At 38.9% G+C, this 14,084-nt stretch overlaps 1 pseudogene; it reads left to right on the top strand.

Annotated features, from left to right (window-relative positions):
• The first annotated feature begins 4,514 nt into the window (after positions 1-4,514).
• Positions 4,515-5,632, top strand: LOC148776868 (polypeptide N-acetylgalactosaminyltransferase 1 pseudogene; annotated as a pseudogene).
• Positions 5,633-14,084: the final 8,452 nt, after the last annotated feature.

Raw genomic sequence — 14,084 nt, 5'->3', positions numbered from 1 at the left:
ATAGCCCTGTCTCCAAAGATCCCTGATTCCATTTACAGATAATGGAATTAGAAATAAACACGTGCTCATTGTTTCTAGAGTGTCATTGCATTTAGGCCCTCACAGAAGACATGGCAAATGCCTAAGAAAATATATTCGAAGTAACAGTTATCATAAAGAATTTCATTACACTAAAATCTCCTGTGCTTCACATATTCATTCATTCCCATGAATTCATGATCCCCTGACAGCACCTAACTTTTCACTGTCTCCATAGTTTCGCATCTTCCAGAATATCATAAAAGTGGAATCATATCGTTTGTACACTTTGAAGATTGGCTTCCTTCATGTAGCAACAGACACTTAAGAATCCTCTATATCTTTTCATGACTAGATAAATTATTTCTTTTTATTATGGAATAATATTCCATTGTACAAGTGTCCCACACTTTATTTAACCATTAACAGATTGAGGGACATCTTGGATGTCTCTAGTTTTTGGTAATTATGAATAAAGCTGTCACAAACATTCAATACAGGTTTTGCATGAACAAAATTTTTAACTAAGTTTGGTAAATACCTAGGAGTACTATTACTTTATCAAATGGCAATACTATTATTAGTTTGGTAAGGCTCTAGCAAACTGTTTTCCAAAAGTTTGTTCTTATTTACAGTTTCATTAATCAGGCTACAGATTTCTACACATTATTCTTTGGTTAGCTGTTCCATTTTCTGAAGGGTCCCATTTCCTCGAAGTCAGAGGGGCATAAGAATAACAATATTTTAACACCTTCATTAATTGAATAGAATGTCCACCTCCTCCACTTGTTGTGTCTCCTAACTTGGTGGAGTTGAAACACAGCATTCATTTACTACCTAAAACACCTACATAGATTTACCAGATAAAAAGGAGTAATTATGAAGTTTAGATAAACCCTGGGAACCTGTCCAGAGTCCCCAGTCACTGAGAAATAGTGAACTGTCTGGTTAGCAAAAGCTGTCTAACAATGAGAAGGGAAGAAAGTGAATAGAAAGTCATCTCGCAGATATGTTGCATTGTAGCCACCCATTTCTGAAGAGCTGATGTGGAGCTAAGAGGAAGGTATTTGACTCTGCCCTCTCCCAACCCCATATTCAAGGTTATTTAGTGTAGTTATCATAATTAAATGTTTGTATTACCCTATGTTTGAGATATTCAAACAACGGAACCTAAATAAATGGTTTAAAGGGTTATCTCTGGTTTCCATTCCTAAACATAGTCAGCTAAAGTGTAATGAACAGATGATTCTAAACTGTGTGTCAAGACAGAAGACCCTCCTATGCCTGATCATCAGCCAAGTTGACCAGTGGTGGATTGACATCACTGACACTATCTACATAGTTAATGTCAAGTGTAATAATCCCACTCTTCTACTTCATTCTTTTCATGTCTGCTTTCCAAACCCTGCCATTCATTCCCAAAGTGCGAGAAGAACACTAAAAATGTGCTGTTGCTTAAATTTTCTCTAATTTCTCTTTATTTCTCTAAAACAACCATTTACATTGAATGATATTTATTTAAGCATAATATTAGTTTAAATTAATTGAATTTAAAATATCCTTCCATACTCTATATCTCAAAGGAAAAAACTCCACCATATATGTGAATATATATATATATAGAGAGAGAGAGAGAGACATGTGCACATGTAAACTTATAACTGCATAAAAAGGAAACTGAAACCATAACCACCAATATGTGAATAACTGTATTCTTTTGATGAAAAAAATGTAACAGCCCATGGGCAGATAGACACATGTTATCATATTTCCTTCTCAGATCACTAAAGTGTTGGATTCTTGTCCTTAAGACTAAATCACATAATATTGTATAAATGAAAATAAAAGGTAAGCTTCCCTTACAATATTTAGAAGAATATTGATAATATCGCTTTTGTGTATGTGTACACTCACTTGTGTCCGACTCTGTGTGACCCCAGGGTTTCTCTCTGGTAAGAAGATACACTCTACACTTTGTAAACTTCTTAACTTCTCCCTTGGTTCTCTTTCTCTGTCATATTTAAGACAATCTTTTAATGCCATATTTCCATGCACACTAATTAGAATGGCTTGGAATTTTTGCATAGCTTTCAGAAATATCAAGGGTTTCTTCTCCAAGGTACATTTGGAAACTTCCGGACTCCCTATATCATCAAAATGAGTAACTGCTACAAGATCTTAGAGCTATAGAGGTGTCTTCTCTGAGGTAATATTCAGGTAGTCACAGATCCGCAATCATCAGGGTCTACAGCTTTCTTTGAGTTAAGGGAAACTGTGTTCTGGATACAAATATGTAACTGTAATTAATAGAAATTTACAAATATTGAGAAAAGTGATGGTTATTAATTTAACCCTGGAAGGAATCTGATAGAGATTATGGAGAGAAATCTCTCAAAGCCTAAAATAATTAATAGTTACCCTGGAAATGGAATTATACTCTTGGACCTGAACAGAGAGAAAGAATGACGACACAGATGAAGGCCTGGCGTCGGAAAACACTGGGCTTACACTTGAGTCATGCTATTTCCCACTCTGAAACCCCAACAGATTGCACTGAGAGCCAAACTCGGAACAGTAAGAGTATTTAACTTATTTCATTTGGTGATTGTGAAGATCCTTTTAGACACTGTAGGTGTCTAAATTTAGGTGAAAATTTAGACACTGTGGGTGAAAATTTCTATCATGTGAGAGGTATTCAGAGAGTGACAGGGAGATACAAAGAAACAGGGAGGCTTAGTTTTCCCATGACCCTAAAATCAGCAGCATAAAGAATAAAATGAAATTCTTTTTTCAGTTCTTATTTTTAATTTTCCTAACTTTTGATTATTTTGAGAGTTCTGCTCTAACTCACTTGATTTTACAAGTATACTTTTAGAATATTTAGGGTTACTTCTTTTACTTAGAGTTAAAAATTACATACTTATTTTATATAATTATTTTAATAGTATTAATATAGTTTTATATAGTAGCAACATTTTGCCCTTTCTAATTTAACTAAAATAACATTGACAGCCTACTAAGCTAGTATTAGGTGAAAAAGCAGGCATACTTTTTTATTCTTTGACATAACATATACCACCTACAATCTATTTCTTTTTCACTGAAGTGCTCAGAAGTGATCATAGTTCATAGTAAGAAAATATTCAATGAATTCCTGTTTACCACACTGGAAAAAATTAAAGCCCCTCCTACATCTATAGCTTTCTAATTCTATTTTTATTTTCATCCTTGTACCTGATAACACTGTGGATTTAACAAAAATAGTATCCTCAATAGCTTCAGTTACAGACAACAGGGAGGGTAAACCCAGACTAAACCTTAGGTCCACAGCATTGAATTGATCATAATTCTTGATTCGTAGTATATTCAACATCTTTTTTAATGGTCATTTTGAATTTTTATGCTTGTTTATTCAATAATGACACCTATAAAAACATGACTAATATATGACCTAAATAGTTAATAATATCATACAGCTGATAATGTGTGCATATTCTTCCTGATCCTTAGCCTCCTACAGTTGGAGTTATTTATATCATTTTTAATAGTTATATATAGAAGTTCCTACAAAATACAACATTTTTATATTGCTGTTTACTTTACAAAAATTATGCTAACCTCTGTTTTCTTCATTATGGTGTCTCTAAAAGGTGTGCTGTGATTCATGGGGTCACAGAGAGTCGGACAAGACTGAGAGACTGAACTGAACTGAACTGAAAAGCAATATATCTGTCATTTTATATATATATATATATCTCCAGGCAAGAACTCTGGAGTGGGTTGCCATTTCCTTCTCCAATGCATGAAAGTGAAAAGTGAAAATGAAATCGTTCAGTCGTGTCCGACTCTTAGCGACCCCATGGACTGTAGCCCACCAGGCTCCTCCATCAATGGGATTTTCCAGGCAAGGGTACTGGAGTGGGGTGCCATTGCCTTCTCCACTTGAGTGATGCCTAAAAAAATTACAAGAGACCTGCTGCTGCTGCTGCTGCTGCTAAGTCACTTCAGTCGTGTCCGACTCTGTGTGACCCCATAGACGGAAGCCCACCAGGCTCCCCGTCCCTGGGATTCTCCAGGCAAGAACACTGGAGTGGGTTGCCATTTCCTTCTCCAATGCATGAAAGTGAAAAGTGAAAGTGAAAGTCGCTCAGTTGTGTCCGACTCTTCCTGACCCCATGGACTGCAGCCCACCAGGCTCCCCTGTCCATGGGATTTTCCAGGCAAGAGTACTGGAGTGGGGTGCCATTGCCCTCTCCAGATGTTAGGTTAGAAGGATGTAAAACAATGGTGTATCCAGATAGCCTTCCTACAACCAGTGTGGTGATTGTTTTCAGCAAATGAGGCTTGGAGAACACTTCTGCAAACTGTTCATAGGATCATTAATCACTTACCAAGACACATGCTAGAAGATATTGTTCTAGTAGATGATGCCAGTGAAAGAGACTTTTTGAAAAGACCTCCAGAGAGTTATGTGAAAAAAAAAATTAAAAGTACCTGTTCACGTCATTCAAATGGAGCAACGTTCTGGATTGATCAGAGCTAGGTTAAGAGGCGCTGCTGTGTCTTAAGGCAAAGTGATCACCTTTTTAGATGTGCACTGCAGGGTGGCTGGAGCCTCTCTTAGCCAGGATCAAACATGACAGGAAGACAGTGTTCTGTCCTATCATAGATGTGATCAGTGATGGTGCTTTTGAGTACATGGCAGGTTCTGACATGACCTATGGTGGATTCAACTGGAAGCTCCACTTTCGCTGGTATCCCGTCCCCCAAAGAGAAATGGACAGAGGGAAAGGTGATCAGACTTCCTGTGAGAACATGTACAATGGCAGGAGGCCTTTTCTCTATAGACAGAAGTTAGTTTCAGGAAATTGGAACATATGGTGCTGGAATGGATATTTGGGGAGGAGAAAACCTAGAAATTTCCTTTAGGATTTGGCAGTGTGGAAGAACTTTGGTGACTGTTACTTGCTCACATGTTGGACATGTGTTTCGGAAAGCTACACCCTACATGTTTCCAGGAGCCAGAGTATCAATAAAAATAACAGATGACTTGCAGACGTGTGGATGGATGCATTCAAGAATTTCTTCTATATAATTTCCCCAGGTGTTACAAAGGTAGATTATGGACCTATATCATCAAGACTTGGTCTAAGGTACAAACTCGAATGCAGACCATTCTCTTTGTACCTAGAGAATATTTATCCTGATTCTCAGATTTCCCATCACTATTTCTCTTTGGGAGAGATACAGAATGTGGAAACAAATCAGAGCCTAGATAACATGGCTGAAGAGATTGAAAAAGCTGGGACTTAACTGTCATGGTCTGGGAGGTAATCAGCTTTTCTCTTACACTGCCAACAAAGAAATTAGAACAGATGACCTTTGCTTGGATGTCTCCAAACTTAATGACCCAGTCACAATGCTCGAATGCCACCATCTAAAAGGCAACCAGCTTTGGGAGTATGACCCAGTGAAACTGACCCTGTGGCATGTGAATAGTAACCAGTGCTTGGCCACAGATGGGGACAGCCATGTGCCCAGCATCAGAGACTGCAATGGAAGCCGGTTCCAGCAGTGGCGTCTTCGGAATGTCACCCTTCCAGAAATATTCTGAGACCAAATGTGCAAAAAAAAGGAAAACATAAGGATTGACTGGGATACCTCAGCATACATTTCTGCCACATTCTTAAGTAGCAAAAAAAGGAGAAGTGCTTTCTTTCTGCAGGATGTAAGGTTTCAGTTCAGTTTAGTCGCTCAGTCGTGTCCGACTCTTTGTGACCCCATGAATCACAGCACCCAGGCCTCCCTGTCCATCACCAACTCCCGGAGTTCACTCAAACTCATGTCCACAGAGTCGGTGATGCCTTCCAGCCATCTCATTCTCTGTTGTCCCCGTCTCCTCCCGCCCCCAATCCTTCCCAGCATCAGAGTCTTTTCCAGTGAGTCAACTCTTCGCATGAGGTGGCCACAGTATTGGAGTTTCAGCTTTAGCATCAGTCCTTCCAATGAACACCCAGGACTGATCTCCTTTAGAATGGACTGGTTGGACCTCCTTGCAGTCCACGGGACTCTCAAGAGTCTTCTCCAGCACCACAGTTCAAAAGCATCCATTCTTCAACGATCAGCTTTCTTCCACAGGAGGCCAATTAGAAAGCAAAAAATGCTTTCTCTGTTTGGATGGATGAGTAGTGGAGTGAGCAGCTACCTATATAATCAAAAAGAAAAATGAGCCTCCTTAGGAAGGGCTAAGAATGACATTTTAGGTGAAAAATGGATCCTCACATGGGATGGTGAGGAAAAAAGAGAACATTTACTCTGCAGCCTATGTGGTGACTTACCACAGCTGGGTTAAGTTCACAACTGCTTGACTGATTGACTAAATCCAATAATACTTAACTCAGTAGTCCTGTTGTATCACCATCAGTTCAGTTCAGTTGCTCAGTCGTGTCCAGCTTTTTGCGACCCCATGGACTGCAGCACGTCAGGCCTCCCTGTCCATCATCAACTTCCAGAGTTTACTCTAACTCATGCCCATTGAGTCGGTGATGCCATCCAACCACTGCATCCTCTATCATCCCTTTCTCCTCCCGCCTTCAATCTTTCCCAGCATCAGGGTCTTTGCAAATGAGTCATTTCTTTGCATCAGGTGGCCAAATATTTGAGTTTCAGCTTCAACATCAGTCTTTCCAATGAACACTCAGGACTGATTTCCTTTAGGATGGACTGCTTTCATCCTAAGGGATGCAGTCCCTTGCAGTCCGAGGGACTCTCAAGAGTCTTCTCCAACACCACAGAAGCATCAATTCTTCGGCGTTCAGATTTCTTTATAGTCCAACTCTCACATCCATACATGACTACTGGAAAAACAATAGTTTTGACTAGACAGACCTTTGTGGGCAAAGTAATGTCTCTGCTTTTTAATATGCGTTCTAGGTTGGTCATAACGGTCCTTCTTTAAGGAAAATAAACAATGTAACCTTGATTTGTGTTCAAACAGCATGACATACTGTGTGTTCTTGGGCAAGTTAACACCTATTTTTCAGAGTTCCTGTGAAAATGCTGTTGAGTATATTTAATATATGCTAAGTACAGTTCCTAGAATATAATTGGACCTAAAAAAATTCATAGCTGTTGTTGTTAATAACAGTACTATCAACAAACATGATTACATAGTATAAACTTTTTAGCATAATTATTTAAAAGCCTTAGTGATTAAAAAGTTACTCAGCTCCAACATATCACACAGTAAAGCTATGGGCAACTCTCTTTGGTTGCTCAGATTGATTTTAGTGACGTCCACACAGTTTGGTATGATATAAAGGAAGAAGATATTGAAACATTGTGATTCAAGAAACAGAAAATAAATAAAGGGAGTGTTACATTACTTGTGATGTGCATGAGAGTAAGTGGGAATGTTATCTTTAGTTGGGGGCACTGTAGAAAATGAGTTACTGTGTGCTAAGTCGCTTCAGTCATGTCCAACTCTTTGCAACCCCATGAAATGTCACCTGCCAGGCTTCTCTGTCCATGGGGTTCTCCAGGCAAGAATCCTGGAGTGGGTTGCCATGTCCTCCTCTACGGGATCTTCCTGACCCAAGAATTTAACCCAAATCTCTTATGTCTCCTGCATTTGCAGGCAGGTTCTCTACCACTGCGCCACCTGGGAAGCCCATGAGTTCCTTAGTACAACTCTCAATAGTCTTCTCAGACCAAATTAAAGTTTACTAAATTTCTGAATAATGAAACATTCTTTTATGAATCACTAAGCAAAAAAGTTTCAGGGGAAAAAAACTTTCAGGGATTGTTAAACCGAGGGAGATGAATAGCTGGACACTAGAGTCAACATTTCATATAACAAGCTTATGTTACTAGTGACTGAAACTTCATATCCAGAAACATAAAGCCACAAAAGTTTGCAAAAGTATATTAATATTCAAATGTAATTCCACTGTAGCTAGGATCAATTTGTAGGTGACTTAGAAAAAATACAATGATGCCGAGACAGGAAGAAAAGTTACTTACCCTTCATGATAAGACTAATTATGGACAAAGCTGGGAATAAATACTGAGTCTGTATCTTCTCACTGATGTTTTTTCCTTTACATAGAATCAAAATCCAGGGGCCTGATCCTGAGCATCCTACAATATACAAAGTTAAATGCTGAAACTCCCTTTCCTCCCTTCCTGAATTACTCAAAAGAAACAGTTATAGCAACAGGGCACTTCTGCTGGACAATGTGATAGCCAGTGAAAAGAATTACAGCCTTATAATCAGTCATGGAGATGTGGGCCTTATTTGACATACTGATATTTTCATCAAGAGCTACACAAGAGACCTAAGTTGACCCAAGGCAGCCAGATCTTTCACTCGCCTCACCCAGAAGAGATGGTTCAACAGAGCTTTATATTTTGGTTACTTTTGCTGTAGAGTAATTGAAAGAAATGGGGTACAAACCTCCTGAGGAGATTTCGATAACGGAGGGTGCAGGTGAATGAAGGGAGGGGGTGATGCTGAGACGCCCCAGCGTGCAATTACAGTTTCATCTCAGAGGTTCCTGTGACGTCTCCAGAGTCCTCTTGCGCTGGTTTGTGCCTCCCTCAAGACTCTGTGAAACATCCTTTTCTTATCCGAGGTTTTCATATAGTTTAGGTTAATTTGGCTCCCAGAGTGAAGACAGGGATAACGTCTTTAAGGCAATGCTGTTGTCTGTGCAGATTTACAGAGAATTTCCTTTTGTTTTCAGGAAACATTTGTTTCTCTATGAAATATAAAGAATATTCACAATGTAGATTGTTTATATTCTATGAGAGTGTATTTTCTTCACATACTTTACAATTATAAATTTGTTTCCAGTCCTCAATTACCGACAGACTATTACTTTCCCATTTGTTCTGTCTGTTCTTTGTTCCTTTATTTCTCCCTTTTTGTTTCCTTTGGATTATTTAAGTACTTTTATTATTATATTCTCCTACTTTTTTATGATTTTAAACTATTTTTACTGTGGTAATATGTATATATAACATAAAAATTATCGTCTTTAAGTGTATAGTTCTGGACATTAATTACATTCATATCGTTATGCATCCATCACCAGCATTTATCCCCAGAACTTTCTCATTGTCCCAAACTGAAATTCCAATACGCATTATATAATAACTTCCCATTCCACTTTCTCCTAGCCCCTGGCAACTATTAGAATTTTTATCTTTGAATTTTATTACTCTAGGAAACATATAAGTGGACTCACACAAAATCTGTCCTCTGTGATTGGCTTATTTCACCTATCATATTGTTTTCAAGGTTTATTCATGTTTTAGAACATGTTAGAATTTCCTTCCAAAGGTTGCATTATTTGTGTATATAAAATTTTATTTATCTATTCATATCTGAAGAATACGTTGGTTGCTTTCACCATTTCACTATTGTGAATATTGCTGCTGTGACTATGAGCGCAAAATATCTGCTCGATTCCTTGCATTCAGTTCTTTTGTATATATACCCAGAGTGGAATTGCTGAATCATCGGTAATCCATGGTTTTTAGGAACTGCTGTACTATTTTCCACAGAGGCTTAACCAATTTATATCCCCACCAGCAATGTACAAGTACTCAAATTTCTCCAGATTCTTGACAGTTTTTGCTGTTTGCTTTTATAATAACCCAGAGATCAAATTGCCAACATCCATTGGATAAAAAGCAAGAGAATTCCAGAAAAACATCTACTTCTGCTTCACTGATTATGTTAAAGCCTTTGTGTGGATCACAACAAACTGTGGAAAATTCTTAAAGAGATGGGAATACCAGACCGCCTTACCTGCCTTCTGTGAAACCTGTATGCAGGTCAAGAAGCAACAGTTAGAACCAGCCATGGAACAACGGACTGGTTCCAAATTGGGAAAGGAGTACATCAAAGCTGTATATTGTCACCTTGCTTATTTAACTTATATGCAGTACATTATGGAAAATGCCAGGCTGGATGAAGTACAAGCTGGAATGAAGATAGCAAGGAGAACCATCAATAACCTCGGATATGCAGATGACACCACTCTTCTGGAAGAAAGCGAAGAACTCAAAAGTCTCTTGATGAAAGTGAAAGAGGAGACTGAAAAAGTTGGATTAAAACTCAACATTCAAAAAATGAAGATCGTGGCATCTGGTCCCATCACTTCATGGCAAACAGATGGGGAAACAATGGAAACAATGAGAGACTTTATTTTCTTGAGCTCTGAAATCAATGTGGATGGTGACTGCAGCCATGAAATTAAGACACTTGCTCCTGGGAAGAAAAGCGATAGCAAACCCAGACAGCATATTAAAAACCAGAGACAGTACTGTGCCGACAAAGGTCCGTATAGTCAAGGCTATGATTTTTCCAGTAGTTATGTATGGATGTGAGAGTTGGACCATAAAGAAGGCTGAACACCAATGAACTGATGCTTTCAAACTGTGGTGTTGAAGAAGACTCTTGAGAGTCCCTTGGACTGCAAGGAGATCCATCCAGTCAATCCTAAAGGAGATCAATCCTGAATATTCATTGGAAGGACTGATGCTGAAGCTGAAGCTACAATACTTTGGCTACCTGATGTGAAATGTGGACTCATTGGAAAAGATACTGATGCTGGGAAGACTGAAGGCAGGAGGAGAAGGGGATGACAGAGGATGAGATGGTTGGATGGCATCGCTGACTCTGGACATCAGTTTGAACAAACTCTGCAAGATGAACGACAGAGAGCCCTGGCGTGCTGCAGCACACGGTGTCACAAAGAGTGGACATGACCGATCGACTGAACAACAACAAAGAATACTCCTCTGAGTGAAGACGGCCATCATGTCCTGACACATAATGGTGTCACGCCTGGATCTTACTTCAGACATGTAAGCTACCCCAGCCATGAATCATTGATGTCTCTGTTGCTAAAAAACTATTCCTCTAGAAAGATATCTTATGTTTAAAGACAACTGTACATATGTCTCCTCCCTCTTGAATCTCCCTCCCTCAGCTCACTTTTTTTTTTTACTCAACGATGTATCTTGAAGTAATTATGTAACATTACTTATAGAGCTACTTCATATTTTATGAAATTGAAGATACAGTATTCCACTGTATGACTAAACTATAGCTTATTTAATTAGCTTTCCATTAATGGGAACTGACATTTTTCTCAACATTTTGCTATCACAACAATGATACAATAAACATTTTTAAACTTTCATAATTTCCTATATGTGTGAAAAAAGCCATAAGCTAAGCACCTTAGAAGCTGCATTGCTGGGTTCCAGGGCATAGGCCTTCTAAATTTTGACTGTCTTAAATACAGTGTAAAACTTATACTCCCACCTATGTGAGAGAACCCATTTCACATTCTCAACCATATAGTGTGTTATCAAACTTCTTGATCTTTGTCACTCCCCAGGTTAAACATGAGATACTGTCTCATGATATTCTCTCTTTATCTTTTTATGAATGAATTAGTGATATTTCTATATGTTTAAGAATCTTCTCTATATGTTATTTGTTTGTATCTTTTTGCTTATTTTCCTATTACGATGTTCTGTTCTCTGTTTATAGAGCTTTATATATATTAAGGAAAAAATACATAAGTGGCAAATCATTGAGATTATTGAAGGGGAAATAATTGTGAAGTTCTAAATTTGAAGGATTGGGGGCGGGAGAAGGGGACGACAGAGAATGAGATGGCTGGATGGCATCACCGACTCGATGGACATGAGTTTGAGTGAACTCCGCGAGTTGGTGATGGACAGGGAGGCCTGGCGTGCTGTGATTCATGGGGATGCAAAGAGTCGGACACGACTGAGTGACCGAACTGAACTGAACTGAAAGTTAAAAATATAGGATTGTTTACTGAAAAGAAAAGGCAGATGAAAAAGGTGGTGGATAGGACATTTTTATTTTTTTACCATTAAAATATTATCCTTAGAAAATCACTCCTGATACCCAGTTCTCATTTCCTTCATCTGCAGAATCAGGCAGCTGAATTGATAAATATATACAACAATAGGATAACTTTTCTTTCAGGATCTAGGAGGTACTTCAAGGTGAGCTAGTCCAAGTTACTAACAAAAATCCTGAGTAAACAATTTTACTGATCTATAATTACTTTTCAGTATAGGGAACTGGAATGCAAAAGTAGGATAAAGAAATACCTGGAGTAACAGGCAAATTTGGCCTTGGAGTACAGAATGAAGCAAGGCAAAGTTTAATAAAGTCTTGCCAGGACAACACACTGGTCATAGCAAACACCCTTTCCAACAACACAAGAGAAGACTCTACACATGGACATCACCAGATGGTCAATACCAAAATCAGGCTGATTATATTCTTTGCACCCAAAGATGGAGAAGCTCTATACAGTCAGCAAAAACAAGACTGGGAGCTGACTGTGGCTCAGATCATGAACTCCTTAATGCCAAATTCAGACTGAAATTGAAGAATGTAGGGAAAACCACTAGACCATTCTGGTATGATCTAAATCAAATCCCTTATGATTATACAGTGGAAGTGACAAATAGATTCAAGGGATTAGATCTTATAGACAGAGCACCTGATGAGCTATTGGACGGAGGTTCGTGACATTGTACAGGAAACAGTGATCAAGACCATCCCTAAGAAAAAGAAATGCACAAAGGCAAAATGGTTGTCTGAGGAGGCCTTACAAATAGCCGTGAAAAGAAGAGAAGCAAAAGGAAGAGGAGAGGAGGAAAGATACACCCATCTGAACGCAGAGCTCCAAAGAATAGCAAGGAGAGATAAGAAAACCTTCCTCAGTGATCAGTGCAAAGAAATAGAGGAAAACAACAGAATGGGAAAGACTAGAGATCTCTTCAGCAAAATTAGAGATACAAGCGAACATTTCATGCAAAGATGGGCACAATAAAGGACAGAAACAGTATGGACCTAACAGAAGCAGAAGATATTAAGAAGAGGTGGTAAGAATACACAGAAGAACTATACAAAAAAGTTCTTCATGACCCAGATAACCACGATGGTGTGATCACTCACCTAGAGCCAGACATCCTGGAATGCGAAGTCAAGTGGGCCTCAGGAAACATCACTACGAACAAAGCTGGTGGAGGTGATAGAATTCCAGTGGAGCTATTTCAACTCCTAAAAGATGATGCTGTGAAAGTGCTGCACTCAATACGCCAGCAAATTTGGAAAACTCAGCAGTGGCCACAGGACTGGAAAAGGTCAGTCTTCATTCCAATCCCAAAGAAAGGCAATGCCAAAAAATGCTCAAACTACCACACAACTGCACTCATGTCACTTGCTAGCAGAGTAATGCTCAAAATTCTCCAAGCCAGGCTTCAACAGTACGTGAACCGTGAACTTCCAGATGTTCAAGCTAGATTTAGAAAAGGCAGAGGAACCAGAGATCAAATTGCCAACATCCGCTGGATCATGGAAAAAGCAAGAGTGTTCCAGAAAAACATCTACTTCTGCTTTATTGACTATGCCAAAGTCTTTGACTATGTGGATCACAACAAACTGTGGAAAATTCTTCAAGAGATGGGAATATCAGACCACCTTATCTGCCTCCTGAGAAATCTGTATTCACGTCAGGAAGCAACAGTTAGAACTGGACATGGAACAACAGACTGGTTCCAAATAGGAAAAGGAGTATGTCAAGGCTGTATATTGTCACCCTGTTTATTTAACTTATATGCAGGGTATATCATGAGAAACGCTGGGTTGGAGGAAGCACAAGCTGGAATCAAGTTTGCCGGGAGAAATATCAATAACCTCAGATATGCAGATAACACCACCCTATGGCAAAAAGCAAAGAACTAAAGAGCCTCTTGCTGAAAGTGAAAGAGGAGAGTCAAAAATTGGCTTAAAACTCAACATTCAAAAAATGACGATCATGGCATGTGGTCCCATCACTTCATGGCAAACATATGGGGAAACAGTGCAAACAGTGACAGACTTTATTTTTTTGGGCTCCAAAATCACTGCAGATGGTGACTGCAGCCTTGCAACTAAAAGACGCTTACTCCTTGGAAGGAAAGTTATGACCAACCTAGATAGCATATTAAAAAGCAGAGAC

Source organism: Moschus berezovskii, chromosome 9 (genome assembly GCF_049115385.1).
Source record: "Moschus berezovskii isolate FMDL1 chromosome 9, NW_MosBer_1.0, whole genome shotgun sequence".
NCBI lineage: Eukaryota > Metazoa > Chordata > Mammalia > Artiodactyla > Moschidae > Moschus > Moschus berezovskii.
Note: the sequence above shows the minus strand (reverse complement) of the source record. Positions and strands in the feature narration are given on the sequence as shown.